The sequence below is a fragment of the Humulus lupulus genome, chromosome 5, assembly GCF_963169125.1.
Source record: "Humulus lupulus chromosome 5, drHumLupu1.1, whole genome shotgun sequence".
In the NCBI taxonomy this organism is placed as follows: domain Eukaryota; kingdom Viridiplantae; phylum Streptophyta; class Magnoliopsida; order Rosales; family Cannabaceae; genus Humulus; species Humulus lupulus.
Window position 1 is genome coordinate 128,166,073 of NC_084797.1, and position 16,521 is coordinate 128,182,593.

General features: G+C 36.0%; 1 pseudogene; it reads left to right on the forward strand.

Annotated features, from left to right (window-relative positions):
- The first annotated feature begins 317 nt into the window (after window positions 1–317).
- On the forward strand, window positions 318–9,269 carry LOC133777644 (protein TOPLESS-RELATED PROTEIN 2-like; annotated as a pseudogene).
- The last annotated feature ends 7,252 nt before the right edge of the window (window positions 9,270–16,521 follow it).

Consider the following 16,521-nt stretch of genomic DNA (forward strand, 5'->3'; position numbering starts at 1 on the left):
TTTTTGGCATTAATTAAATTTGTATATTTTAATATGAATTAATAAATATACTTAATCTATTATGCAAATATATTTATAAAAAATAAATAATAATTAATAATTCAAATTTAAATTTAAAAGAGTTATTTAATATTAATTGTTAACTTATTTAATAATATTATATTAATAATACTAAAAGATAAAAACTAATTAAAAAAAAGTCATACTTCTATTAGTTATATATACTTCCATTAACAGTACTTTTAAATTATAACCATAATGTTTTTAAACTAATAAAATATAATATATAAAAAGAAATTGAATAAAAATACTAACTGTGAAAGAAACCCTCTCTTGTGCACAAGACAATAGCACAACCCTCTGCCATAACAGCGACCAGCAACAATCCAACAATCGACGACAACTAGGGAGAACGGTGACAGCCCAGGTGACGGCGGCGACGATGGATCCTTCCCTGCGTACGGGCAAACCCTAATATGCTTGTGGTCCAACCCATCTCCGGCCTAAAGCTCCGGCTTCTTCGCACCTAATTCTCAATCCGACCGTTCGATCGCCGCCTTCCACCCATCTCCGGCGTAAAGCTCTTCTCGCTGCCCTGTACCTGCTTCTCTATCTTCATCATAGTGATAGCCACAAGACTTTGGGTATTTTCTTTTTTTCTTTCTCTCTCTGGACTGAGTTTTTTGGTTTAAATACTAAAGATTTGATTGAATATGGCATATTTTGCATTTTTTGTTTGAATTAGAACAGACGGTTTTGGATTTCTTGTACATTGTCTCGTTTGGAAATGAATCATTTGATTTTTGGTAGCTTCGTAATATCTACTGTCTTAATCGCTCTTCACTCATGAAGAGATTGTTTTCCTTTAGTTTTGATTTGAGAGCGGACTTCGTTTGCAGTGTTCGCTAGTTTTGACTATTTAAGTGACGATTACTCTTTGCTTTGGACCACATTCGAAGGGGGGTTTAGATTGTCAAGAATTGTCTATTGGTACTCTTAAGCACCACATTGGGAGCTCTTGTGTTTTGTTATCGTTGTTTGGTTGAGATTTGACCTTGTTTTTTAAGATGGCTCTAGGATTTTTTGTAGACTGTCGTAACATTTATTTCTCATTCATTGAATTAATTTTATTATACTAAAATGTACTTTTTTCTTATATTGTTGATCCTGGAGGAGCAAAGTAAAGTATCTTTTAAATTCAGTTGAAAATTGAAGTTGAGGAAAAGTTTTATGATCGTTTCCCTTTAATGATATATTGTTGTTCCTATACTATGTAGAAAACCACAAAAGGCTATGTAATAATGTATTCGGTCATGCCAACTAGATCTTTATGACGGCATTATGATTCCACAAGAATGTCTTGTAGCCGTTATTTTTCTTAATTTCAGCGAGCCATATCTAGTTATTTTATGGAGCAAATTCAAGTATAAGCTTTATATCATTATCCATGATAGACAGCTTGGACCCTTAATATTTTCTGTTATGATTTTATTTTAAAGCTTGTTTTTGTGTGTGTGGTATTGATGTCAATTCATCTTTATCATGGGAAGATTTTTACGTACTGAACTGGAAATTATAAATTGAATGAAAGAGGATTTTAAGCACTTTAGGGTCATTCTTATTTATCTTATTGGAGATGGTAATGCAAGTGTAGAAATTTTGAGTGGCCAGCTTTCAAATTTTGGGTGCCGGATGTGGGAAATCTGGAAAGTAACAAATATATATTGCCAATATATGTTTACTAATATGAAAAGAACTAGATATTTTTATTAAAAAGGTAAAAAGGGGGTGGATTCTCTATTTTGTTTGCTATTTAATTCCTAAATTTAAAACCTAGTTATCAACTATATGTTTTCTGCATACAGTTCTGTAGAAAGTTTGAGTTTATGTATGTATAACCAAGTATGTTCTTCTCTATTAAGTACTTTTTAACTATAGCTATATAGTAACTATTATATTTCCTTGGTTTTTTTTGTGTATACTTGTCTACTATGTACTATAGCACTGTATCATCCAACTGTTTTGGGTGCCCATAATACAATGGGGCAAGAAGCTTGGTATTCTGCAAATGCTTTGGCCAAGCGCTTTAGATACGAGAGTGCAAGCAATTTGCCTATATATCCACAAAGGCCTGGAGAGAAGGATTGTGTCCACTATATGCAAACAAGAACCTGTAAATTTGGAGATAGCTGCAAATTTGACCATGCTATTTGGGTTCCTGAAGGTGGAATCCCAGATTGGAAAGAGGTGACTTTTTATTACTATATTTATTTATATGAAAAGTTATTTTTATTAGAGTAAACATATATGTTATGATATAATAGTTTTTCCTATAAAATGCTATTACTCAGATAACTATTGCGTTTTATGAGAGAATAGACCCTATATTATAGTTTTGGATTTAATATTTCGTTGAAATATCATATTCGGAAGTATCAATTTATCTATGTTGTGTGAAAAGTAAGGGAATACATCCAGTCTAACTGTTTCTTTCCCTATGTTTTTCGAAACTATGCAATATGAATGCTTATGTATAACAATTGTATATCTATATTTAGTTTCATGTAAATTATAATATTCTACATAAACCCTGGTTTATGCAAACCTTAGAAAAAAATGGTCGCTGATGGATGTTCTTAAAGTTGTCTACTTCTTTCGCCCCCCTCCTTTTTGTTTTGTTGGTGGTGTGGCGGTGTCTTTTGCTCTCCTTGTTTTATTGAATTTCTGTATTTGGGTTTTTGGGGGGTGACCAAGTGGAATTATAACACGTGAATACAACTTATAATAGTGATATAAGAATTATAACAATTGGAATTATAACCGAGATGGTTTTGTTTTGGTCCCCACGCATAAGATTGCACATATTTTATGGTAAGCTTTTGAAACTATTCTCCGTTATTCCTTGGACATTAACGCTATGAAACTTTCACTTACTATAAGGACAAAAGTAATTTCATACAATTTCTTCATTTAGTTCCTTTATTTGATTAATGTCAATAACAAATTTTGAGGGGAATACTTGATTGGCTTTCTGGGCATCTTTCAGATTGTTACATTATATGTATATGTGCACGCTTCATGATTACTGTAATGTCTGAAGTACAGATTTTTTGTTTCTAATTTTTTGTTTTAATGTGTTCGCTTAATTAAATATAGTTTTATGGTTATATTTACAACTTTAGCTTATATAGCTGAGGTTCTTATTAACTTTCATCTTACTTATGTATCTAACCGTTGTATTAGCTTATGTATCTAACCATTGTGTTTGCTGAAGTTTAAAGGGTTGTGCTTTCAAAATTTAAGTTGTGTTCCGAAATTTTTAAAGCTATCTAATTTATTGTATTTGGGTTTTTTCTTCTTCTTTAGTTGGCTCCTGGCCAGGTGTCTCTATTCCATCTAAGTTTTTCTCCCTTTCAAAGATTTGGTTTTGCTTTTTTTGCGTCCCCCGAGACTTCTGAAAAAGAACATGGGAGTAATTCAGAGAATAATGGAGATGCTAAAGTCTCCAGTCAAGCCGCCTCTGGGCAGAGTGATGTTGCTGATCAGACAAAAGAATCAGGTTCTATATCAGATTCTCAGTCTACTATGTCTAATAATGTGAAAACAAGGAGAAGAACTAAACGAACATCATTTTCTGATTCAGATTCCGACGAGGATTTGAGTGTAGATGATCTGGTGAAACTTGTGGCTGAGAAGGAAGAGCTTTTGAAGCAGACGCATAAAGAGATTGAGAAAATGCAAGATAAAGTCCTCAGAAGCTATGCGGAAATGGAGAATATCATGGACAGGACACGACGTGAAGCAGAGAACTCGAAAAAATTTGAAAAAATTGCGATGATTGATTGTTTGGTTTTTATTTATTTTTGTTATTTGTATCATATAAACAGGCAGAATGAGCAGCTTTCCAAGTATGGGGACACAAAATCAGCTCGAAACAACATGCTTATAGAACTTAAAAAGTTAATTGAAGCGAACCCTTTGTTTCGTGATAAACTTACATTCCCAGCCTTCAAAAGTTCGCGTCTAAGGACTTTAATAAATCAGAGGTGATTCTTGCATATACTCATATATATTTAATTTGTGTGTAACTATCAACTCTTATAACACAGGTTTAAATGATTAAATTGCTCTGTATTATTGTCCAAGTCAATGAAATTACTATTCCTTTTGTCTAATGTTATATTCTGCATAAGCTTTGTTTACTTGAATCTCATTTAGTGAGAATTTTTCAGTCTAAACTGGCAGCATCAACTTTGCAAGAATCCTCGTCCAAACCCTGATATAAAAACACTTTTTACGGATCATTCTTACAATCCAACTACTAATGGATCTCGTCCTCCTCCAACAAACAACCTTGTGGGGCCGATTCCCAAGGCTGGTGCATTTCCTCCTATTGGTGCCCATGGTGTAAGTGTATTCCCTCAATGTTTTTTTTTGCCAGAGTAATTTGCAACGATTTCCTAACACTTCAAGTTTCTTTTTATTCTGTGCAGCCATTTCAGCCGGTTGTGTCCCCATCTCCTAGTACTATTGCTGGTTGGATGTCAAATTCTAATTCATCTTTGTCTCATCCTGCTGTGGCAGCACCACCTCCTGGTTTAGTCCAGCAATCTAGTGCAGGTAAGAATGTCAATGGTATCTACTGAAAGAATCACCAAATAGAAATGGAGAACCATTGAATTTTTTTCTCCGACAATTTGTTTCAATGTTCGTCCACCGTATTCTAGAGAGAGTAATTTTGCTAGTTCTCAATTCTTGATTGTTCACTTTTTTGTTTATTGTTTGATTCTGTCAGACAATTTCTTTATATAGATTCTTTTTTGTGCCAAATGGCTGTGTGTATGTTATGATGCCACCTAATTTTATCATATGAATGAGAATCGTTACTTCATTCCCATAGTTATGTATTATCTAACTTGATTTCTAGATTGCTGACTTACTTTGAGATCTAATATAACTTTCATCATTTTTTTCGCATGTAGCTGCATTTTTTAAACACCCAAGGACTCCTACAGGTGTTACGGGGATGGATTATCAATCAGCTGACTCTGAGCACTTGATTAAGCGCATTCGTACTGGACAGTCTGATGAGGTTAGGAAGAGGATATTATGTAATTTCTATGTTCAAGGTTCAATTATCAAATCTACTATATATATCTATATCTTATCAACAACTTTCATTGTAATTGTAGTGTATTCTTTCTTTTCTTCTCACACTGCCACATTATTTATAAAAAAAACATAAGCAATGTTTTGGTTTAACTCTTCTTTTAATATGTTTATGCCATTCTTTTATATTGTTTATTTATTCAAAATTTATATGACAATCATGAAAACTTAACAAAAATAATTAATAATTTTTTTAAATAAAACTCAGCAAACTTACATTGCATGTTGCTTGCATCTAGTATATATATGTGTAGAAATATTCGTTATGTTGCTGTATGTGTTATCTTGTCTTCGCCCCCATTCACAGCCATCGAAAGAGAGGGAGAGAGTGAGAAAAAAAAAATCTCATAGTATTCTCATACTTGCTTTTTACAGGTATCATTCTCTGGTGTAATGCATTCTGGGGCCTATTCACAAGATGACATTCCCAAAAATCTTGTCCAGACCCTTAGTCAAGGATCTAATGTTATGAGCATGGATTTTCATCCTCAGCAACAAACCATACTGCTAGGTTTGTGACTAAATGTCTTGCTGAAGAAAACAATTTTGCAAATATTTTTATTGTACTTTTCATTACATTGTAGTTGGGACAAATGTTGGTGACATTAGCCTTTGGGAAGTTGGGTCGCGGGAGAGGATGGTACATAAACCCTTAGTCAAGGACCCTTAGTCAAGGATCTAATGTTATGAGCATGGATTTTCATCCTCAGCAACAAACCATACTGCTAGGTTTGTGACTAAATGTCTTGCTGAAGAAAACAATTTTGCAAATATTTTTATTGTACTTTTCATTACATTGTAGTTGGGACAAATGTTGGTGACATTAGCCTTTGGGAAGTTGGGTCGCGGGAGAGGATGGTACATAAACCCTTCAAGGTTTGGGATATAGAATCTGCTTCGATGCCATTGCTGGTACCTTTTTTGCTCATTATTTTATAATTTCTTATTAAAATAAATATATATTTCTTTTTATGCAGCCAAATAGCTATTTTATTTGCTTGCGCCTTGCACTTTTCTATTAGCACATCCTAATAGCTATGGATTCGATTGTGGTAACTTTTCCGAAGGAAAAAGAATTAGCTGGTGATTCTTTAAACTGATTTTCCTTTCAACTTTCTTTCTCTGCCTCAGTCAGCTTTGTTAAGTGATGCTGGAATATCAGTGAATCGTTGTGTTTGGGGGTCAGATGGGCTCATGCTTGGTATGTGTAACCTTGCTATTCAGTGCCAGCATGTTATTTTGTTTGTATTCTTGTTGGAGAATACTGATAGGTCCTTGCTGTATTTAACATTGTATAGGTGTTGCATTTTCAAAGCACATTGTCGAGATATATACTTACAATCCAACTGGGGAACTCCGTCAACATTTGGAGGTAAATCTTATTCCTTTCCCTGTTATCTCTTTCTTCATTGGCAATGGTAGGATATTGATTGTCTCATTTTCAGATTGATGCTCATGTGGGTGGAGTTAATGACATTGCCTTTGCCCATCCCAACAAGCAACATTGCATTGTTACGTGTGGAGATGATAAGATGATCAAGGTATTGGTTGTCACACGCTTGACTAGTCTTATATTTAGAGAATCTTTAGGCATCTTAGTATAACTTGTATATGTTGTTGTACAGGTATGGGATGCTGTATCTGGACGTAGACTCTATATATTTGAAGCTCATGAAGCTCCAGTATATTCTGTTTGTCCTCATTACAAAGAAAATATTCAGGTATATCTCCTGTAAATCCTCATTATGAGCTATTTAGCTTATCAAACAAATTAGGAGCTATTTATTACTTCTAATACGTAGCTTTTCATAGTAGTACATCCAATTTTTCATTTTACTACAAAAGCTAAATTCTTCCTGTAAAAATTAACACACTACTCGTGCAGTTCATATTTTCAACTGCTATTGATGGGAAAATTAAAGCTTGGCTTTATGATTGCTTGGGATCGAGAGTGGATTATGATGCTCCTGGACTATGGTGCACTATGATGGCATATAGTGCAGATGGAACTAGGTAAAGCTTACGAGAGTCAATAGATGAGCACATATGCTTTGTTGGAAAGAGCATTGTAATTTGCTTTATCCAATTTTTCTATTTGTGGGGTTTTCATATAACTGTTCAACTATTGATTTCAAAGTCGTTATGCTTATTTTTTTCTCATGATGTAGATGTACAAGGAAAATGCATAGATTGTTATTTTTATTTTCCAAGGATTTGTTTGATCCAACATATTCTGTGTTTATATATATATATATTTTAATTCGAGTTTTTACAATAGCATGTAAATTCTTCTTGTGGCAGGCTCTTCTCATGTGGAACAAGTAAGGAGGGTGAATCTCATCTTGTTGAGTGGAATGAGAGTGAAGGAGCTATCAAACGTACATATTCTGGTTTCAGGAAGAGATCTTTAGGTGTTGTTTAGTTTGACACAACAAGAAACCGGTTTTTAGCTGCTGGTGACGAATTTAAAATTAAGTTATGGGATATGGACAGTACCAACATGTTGATAGCTATCGATGTCGATGGGGGTTTACCTGTTAGTATTGTTGTTTGTCACATTTTTTATAGCACTTTAGAAGAGTTGATCTGTAACAGTTAGTCTATTTTTATTTGCAGGCTAGTCCAAGATTGAGATTTAACAAAGAAGGGTCATTGTTGGCAGTCACAACAAATGACAATGGTATTAAGATTTTAGCCAACAATGATGGGTTACTCTTGATAAGGATGCTGGAGAGCAGGGCTATGGATAAGAATCGAGGCCCTTCCGAGCCTATCAATTCTAAGGTAGTAGTATTGTTCTTACCTTGGTTTTAAAAAGCTTTTGAAACCTAGGCCTCAAAACTCGTTTCGAACTGAGGCGCTAGAAAAAACATACTGAGGCTTACATTTCTCAGATTTTCTTTAAAACCTATGTCTCAGTGCATTGAGGCGTACGTTTCAGTGCCTTTACGAACCAAAAATCATGAGGCTTACGCCTCAGTTATTTATACATTTTTATGTAAAAATTGGGCTTATGTGTTATTGGGTCTACAACCTAAATGAGATAAAGTTAAAACTGAAACTTCAAAATTAAAACCCTAAACTCATCCTCTCCATTCTCTCTCGAGTCCCCACACTATTAAATTAAAAGACTGGACGCAGGACTAAAGGACTAGGCCAGGTTACTAAATTTTATGTTTGTCTAATTTAGAACTTCTATTTGTCTTGAAACTTTGAGTGTTCTTTTATTATGTATGAATTTGGTGTGATATATTTTTATGTTCTATTTTGAAACTTACGCCTCAATCTAATTTAAATCCTATGCCTTGATCCAATTCTAACCTAAGTTTCGTTTCGGTATGTTTTTTTACTTCTATCCATACAGATATTACAGTTTTCGGCTAAACCTAAAAATATGAAATTCATAAAGATAAAATATCTGGATTATTCAGACAAGTCTAAAAGGAGGTGGTAAAAGCACTTCATTCAGGAAGAAAAGAATACACTTAATTAGAAAAAAATTTCCATTCAGGTTTGGTACCAAAGCTTATTTGCATATATATCTTCTTTTCACATTAAAGTTTCCTTGTTCAAAATAGTAGGTTTGGTACGCCTGTTGAAGTCTTAGCTTGACCAATTGCTTGAAATCTTGTTGCAGAATTTTGCAAAGAGTCTACTTGATGTTGCAGACAATTTGGGACGAGCTTCTTCAGTTGTCAAAGAAAGTTTTTCAAAGATTGACACATCTAAGGATTCATCTAGAGCTGCTCCACTTTTAAAAACACTTCTAGAGGGTGTTGAAATGACATAAAAACAACTTGTAGAGGTAAATGATATCATCTTCACCACAAGGCACCTCTCAATATCAAATCATTCATAGATGAAGTTTCTTGTTTTTTACTTTTTATAAGTTCAGGGGACATACTGTTAGATGTTCGAATATTTTGCTTTTCATTTAATTTAAGTCAAACATTGTCAGTAGAGTGCAGCTTTTATATCATAAGGATGGTGAATGACTATTGCTTGAATGAGACACCCATGTTATGGCTAACTAGTAATGTAACTGTATTTATTATTATTGAACTACAATTTTATTGAATTTAATTTCTGATTTAGTTTTTTATTTTGTGTTTTGTAGTGTGGTGGGAAAAATACATATACACTTGGCGAAATTAATGAAATTCGAAATTAATAGGCAACCAAAATTCTTGAGCGGACGAGTCATAGCTAGAGTAACTTTTCAAATCATAATTAAAAAATATACTAATTGTAGTTTTTAGTTAGCACTTACATAGTTATTCCAAGTCTATATTTTGATCTTGCAATTTTTAGATTTTGAACATACTGAGTTATATTGATTTTGTCTGCCTATTGATTCTATTTGAACTATGTTGTAATTACACAGGAAATTATGAATGAATATAGTATTGAAAATAGAGAAATGAAAAAATTATCATATTCTACATGGGACGTCGGTCTCCACAAAACTGTCGTCTTATGTATTGCATGGGACGATATTTACACATAAATTGTCATCTCGTGTACTGCAGGGGGATGACGCTTGAGTAGGAACTGTTATTTCATTTACTGCAGTAGATGACGTTTACACATAAATTGTCGTCTCATGTACTACAAGAGAGAACGTTTTTATAGGAACTATTGTCTCATGTATGACGGGAGATGACGCTTTTATTTAAACTGTTGTTTCATGCTTTACATGGCATGACATTGCATGGGACGACGGTATTAGAACCGACGTATGAGAGTCCATACGACGGTTTAAAACCATCGTCCCATGTCAATTTTGTAGTAGTGAACGATAATGAAATAAACCTGAGGATAAGAATACCTTGGATAGACTAGGACTTTGATCAACACCTCAATACTGGAATGTCACTCTATCTTACTTCCCAAGTGTTTAAAAAATCTTAAATTGGAAAGCTTTTAATCCCAAAACCCTAGTGTTTTCTCTCTAAAATAAACTTAGCAGCTTGGAGGCTCTGAAGAATGCTTGAATGATGAAGGAAATGGCTAAGTGAAAGGTCTTATTTATAGAGTTCAAGGAGTGAAACTAACCCCTTTAAAAAGAATAAATAAATGAATATTAATTGAATAAAATTAAATTATATGTTCAATAGATGCCCAGAACTTGGTCAAAAACGTTCAAGAGCAAGTCCAAGTTGTTGAGGTTGTTTCTAATTTTGTTTCCCCAAAGTTTCAAAACACAAAAGGCAGTCGATATTCGCCCCCAATAAGCGATATATAGCTTGTCCTTATATCCTGAGCTTTCATGGTTTCGTTCGTGCGAAGTCGACTTGGTTTCCATATCAACCTTAGGCGATATATTGGCCACTTATAGCTGCGATATATTGGCATACGCTGATATTTTATACACGTTTTTGCACACTTTCAACACACTTAAAGTTTGTTTAAACAACTTTGACTGGGTAAAATGTGATCCTAACAGCTGCTGGAAGGTTCTAGACCTTCTAAATCTATGCTTTATTAATTTATTCATCTAAAATCCTTAAATCCTTAATAAACATGCATGTGACAAGTGTCACGTTCTTGATTATTCTATCTAATAATATTTCTAGGACTAGCTATATTAATCTAACCTTATGTTAAAATTAATATTTCTAACTATATGTTAAACTTATAAAATTCATAACTATTTCTACGAGTTTCTAACTAAATCCCGGCTCAAACCAATAATCATGAAAACTAAAATACTACAAGCTACTACTACTATTACTATCTAGCTATGTCAAATTACAAGACCCTACAATTCTCCCCTACTTAAAAGAATTTTGTCCCCGAAATATACTTACCAAACAATTCCGGATACCGTGCTCGAATGTCTTCCTCCCACTCCCACATTGCCTCCAGTTCTGTACTATTACTCCATAAGACCTTAAATATTAGAATACTCTTAGACCATAATTCCTTCATCCCCTTCTCTAAGAGGCTAACTGGTCATTCTTCGTAACTCAAGTCTTTCTGAAGTGCTAACATATCGTGCTTGAGAACATGGGATGGGTCTGACACATATCTACACAACATCGAGATGTGAAAAACATTGTGGTTATCTAAAAGAGCTGGCGGTAGAGCTAATCTATAAGCTACTGGTCCCACCTTGTCCAATATCTCAAAAGGACCTATAAATTGGGAACTAAGTTTGCCTTTCTTCCCAAACCGCTTCACTCCTTTCATAGGAGATATTCTTAAGAAGACTTGATCTCTTACTTTGAATTCCACATCTTGTCGCTTGGCATCCGCATAACTCTTTTGTCGACTCTGAGTAGCGAGCATACACTTTCTAATCAGCTCCACTGCATCTTGAGCCTCTCTAACATCTTCGGGTCCAAGAAGTTATCTTTCTCATACCTCATCCCAATGTAATGGCGATCGACACTTCCTTCCATAAAGTAACTCATAGGGTGCCATACCGATAGTTACCTGGTTTCTATTATTGTAGGAGAATTCAATAAGTGGCAAATACTTACTCCATGATCCTCCGAAGTCTAGTACACAATAGAACAATATATCTTCTACAATCTGTATGGTACGCTCGGATTTACCGTCGATCTAAGGATGAAATGTCGTATAGAGACTTAGCTTGGCACCCATGGTTTGCTGCAAGCTTCCCCAAAATCTCGATGTAAACACTGATCCTCTATCGGACACTATGGTCTTAGGGATTCCATGCAGTCGTACAATTTCTCAAACATAAATGTCTGCGTACTGATCTATAGTGTATGTAGTCTTGACAGGCTGGAAGTAAGCTAATTTCGTGAGTCTATCTACCACAACACAAGCTAAGTCGTGTTGCTAATTTGTTCGTGGTAATCCTGTCATGAAGTCCATGGTTATGTCTTCCCACTTCCATTTCGAAATACTAAGCGGTTGTAATAAGCCTGCAGGTTGCTGATGTTCTGCATTTACTTGTTGGCATATAAGGCATTTGGACACATATTCTGCTATGTCTTTCTTCATTCTCGGCCACCAATATAGTGCCTTAAGGTCTTGAGTCATCTTGGTCGACCCCGGGTGAACTGAGTATGGGGTAGTGTGTGCCTCTTCTAAAATCTTCATTTTAATCCCATAGTCATTCGGCACGCACACCCAACCCTTATATCTTAAGAACCCCTGTCTTGATATGGAGAAATCCGTAGTCTAGCCTTCTTTGACTGCAGCCATATATGATACTAACGTGTCATCATGCCCTTGCCCAATCCATATATCATCTAGTAAACTTGATTGAATGGACAAGTTAGCCAGTTGACCCCTGACTTGTTCTATTCCGGCATTAATCAGCTCTTGTTGAAGCAGCTTTTCTATTCCGGATAATGCTGCTAGATTTCTGTAACTCTTTTGGCTTAACGCATCTGCAACTACATTCCCTTTTCCTGGGTGGTATAGGATTTCGTGGTCATAATCCCTTACTACTTCTAACCACCTGCGCTGCCTCATGTTGAGCTCCTTCTGCATGAAGAAATATTTTAAGCTCTTGTGATCAGTGTAAATCTCACATCGTTCTCCATAAAGATAGTGGCGCCAGATTTTCAATGCGAAGACCACTGCTGCCAACTCCATATCATTTGTTAGATAGCGTTGCTCATATTCCTTCAGCTGCCTTGAGGCGTAAACTATTACTTTGTCATTTTACATCAGCAGACAACCCAAACATTGCTTTGACGCATCATGGTATACTACAAAATTGTCGTTGGGTGTCGGTACACAAAGTTCTGGTGCTGAGCATAATTTATCCTTGAGCAACTGGAAGCTTTCTTGACATTTATTCGTCTAGTTGAACCTTTGTTGTTTTCGGGTCAGGTTGGTAAGGGGAGTGGATATCTTAGAAATGCCTTCTACAAATCTCCGATAATAGCCTGCTAGCCCAAGAAAACTTCTATCTTCTGACGCATTCTTAGGCCTTAATCCTTCATAGCCTCTAACTTAGCTAGCCAATGAATGCTACTTGCAATAGCCAAAATTTGCATTTCTTGAACTTGGCATAAAGTTGACGCTCCTTTGGTCGTAGCATGGTCAATCTTAAATGTTCCTCGTGCTCGACTTCATTCTTGGAGTACACCAAAATATCGTCAATGAACACTACGACAAATTTGTCCAAGTAATCCGTGAAGACTCGATTCATTAAGTCAATAAATGCGGCTGGAGCATTGATAAGACCAAAAGACATAACTAGAAGCTCGTAATGTCCATATTGAGTCCTAAAAGCTTTCTTTGGTATATTCTATTCCCTTACCTTGAGCTGATGATAATCGGACTGTAGATCAATCTTTGAAAATACAATCGCTCCTCGGAGTTGATCAAATAAGTTCTCGATCTGAGGTAGCAGATACTTGTTCTTAATTGTCACCTTGTTCAGCTCGCGGTAATCGATATACATTCACATACTTCCATCCTTTTTCTTAACAAATAAAATGGGTGCTCCCCATGGCGAGTGGCTTGGTCTAATGAAACCCAAGTCTAAGAGTTCTTACAACTGTGTTTTCAATTCCTTGAGTTTGGTTGGTGCCATCCGGTATGGTGCCTTTGAGATAGGCTCGGTTCCCGGTACTAGTTCGATTGTGAAGTCAATTTCTCATGTAGGCAGTAACTCTAGTAAGTCGTCAGGAAATATCGCTGGGAATTCCTTTATAATGCGGACCTCTCCAACCTTTAACGATGTTTCTTGTGACACATCCATGACACTTGCTAAGAATGCATGCCATCCTTTCTCTATCATCCTCTAAGCTTTGAGAGATGAGATAAGCGATGTCTGTAGTCCTGAAATCTTTCCCATAAAACATAGTTTCTGACCGTCAGGAGTTTTGAACGTCACTTGCTTGCGTCTACAGTCGATGGTTGCGCCATGCCTTGCTAGCCAGTCCATGCCCAGTATTACGTTGAAGTCCTTGATCTCTAGCTCCATCAGGTCTCCTTCTAGTTCTGTGCCCTCGAATTTGATCGATACTCCTCGTACAACTCATGATGATAGAACTACTTTGCCTGAAGGCAATTCCGTAACAAACCTAATTCTAAATCTTTCACAAGGTTTGTCTACTTTTTCTATCATTCCTAACGAGATATACGAGTGTGTTGCTTCCGAATCAAACAATATTGGACATATATTATTGAGGATAGGAAGCTGACCTGCGACCACGTTGTTACTAGCTTCGTCTTCTCCCTGGGTCATGGCAAAGACTCTGGCTGGAACCATCTTGTTGTCCTTATTTTCTTCTGTTTTGTGTTGCGGACATTCCTTTTTCCGATGACCTTCCTGGCCACAATTGAAACAACCCTTGGTGTTCTCATGAAACTCCCCAGGATGTCTTTTATGGCATTTGCAGCACTGAGGGTATTTCACATAACCCGACCTATTATTACCGTTATAAGATCATGCTCTTTTGTCAGTGTTGGCTTGCTTATTATCATGATGCTTTCTTTTCTGCCCGTTATTGTTGTGCTGGTGGTTGTTGTTGTTTCTACCATTCTAAGTCTGATGCTGCTACCTGTGTTTAGACTTGCTTTCCTCCTCCTTACTAACATTTTCTTGGAGCCTTTCCACCTCTATAGCCGTTTCTAGGACATCGGCGTCAGAAGTGGTTCTAGGATTTGCAAGTTGACTCCCAACTCAATCTTGGTTCTAAGTCCCCTGGTGAACTTGGTTACCCTTAAGAAATTGGTTGGGACCAACTCTGGTGCAAACTTGGCTAGATGATGAAATTGTCGAGCGTACTCGACTACTGTCAAATTGCCCGGCTTCAGACTAGAAAACTCTTCGAGCCTCGTAGCGATGACTGCCGAGTTGTAGTACTTTTTGTGAAACAGCTCCACAAGTCTAGCCCAAGTCATGGTGGTGACATCATGAGTCTACTGTACCAAATCCCACTAGATTCAGGCATCCTTTTTCAATAGAGAGGAAATGCAAGATATGTGATTCGCATTGCCAAGGTTCATATGTGCTAGAATAGGCTCTACATCCTGAGCCATTCTTCTGCCTTAAAGGGGTCAGTTGTCCCTTCAAAGTTTGGAGTGTGTTGCTTACGGAAACGCTCGTAGATTGGCTCAATGTACTGAGCTAGAAAAGGCGCATAGTTTGCTATCGGCCATCACCCATATGGGTATCCTACTTGTTGGGGGTGCTTGAGTCACTGGCTGAGGCTGCGGCTGTTGTTGTTCTTGCAGCAATTCTTCTACTTGTTGACGTAGCCAAATAATTTAAGCATTGTTGTCTACCGGAGGTGGTACATTTCTATTAGCAGAAGCAGTAGTAGCACACATTCCCCTTCTTCGGACTGGAGGGGCTTCATGAGTCTCATTGGCGATGCTGGGGGCATTGTTGTTCGTTCCTGAAGACCTTCGCAACGACATCTTCAGCAAAGTTCTAACAGTCCAGAAAACATGTTAGAACTTACCCTAATAGTTTCTAAGGAAAAACGTAGTCTAAGCAAACATAACTCATACCTATGAGTTATGATTTCTTATGAAAAAAATTATGTAAGTCATCTTTATAAATTAGGGTTTGTTTCTATACTTATAACAATAAGCCATCTTTATTATTTCCTAAGTTTGTTTCTAACCACCCTATATGACTTTATTTTCAAGCTCGAAACTTGTCGTTGTTCCAAAGTTAACCATATTGAGGGAGGGCTGGGATCAGTAAAATCGTTCCCACTACTATGGCCCCTTAAGCTCTCAATACAGAACCCGGTCCATTGATTTGTATCCACCCTCACCGAACTCAGTCATTATTTATTGAATTTATTCTAAATTTATTGTGATTGCAGAAAAAAAATTCAAACTCATACGTGTCATTCAAAAATAACAACTTTATTCATTTGGAAAAATATTTTCACTAATTACAATCACAAATTCAAAATAAATAAAGAAACTATACTAATAATAATCTAGGGTAAAATTTCTAAAAATCAAGATCTTCTACATCTGACCCTTCATCTAACATATCATCATTTACTTCCACATAATCATCATTACTATGAGCCTCAAAACTACCTCGGGGAATATTTATTAAAATATTATGCTTTTGTTCATTAGTAAATTGAACTCAAACTTAGAGGTAAACATAAGTATAAGAAAATAATATCTCATGGCTACTGGTAAATCATCTTCATCATCCATAGTCTCCCATAATTCTTCTAATTTTGAAACTACAGTAGGAAAATCCTTAAAAGGCCTAATTACTAAGACATATTGTTCCATGGCTCTCATAATGATTTGCCTAGCGATTTGAAGGTGAACTATCTCCTTGTGAAAATTGACAAATCTTTTAGTGATTCTTTCTAGCACTTCTATTGTATCCCTTGGCTCTCTAATCCTTTTTAATGCCTTAATCACTCGGATATC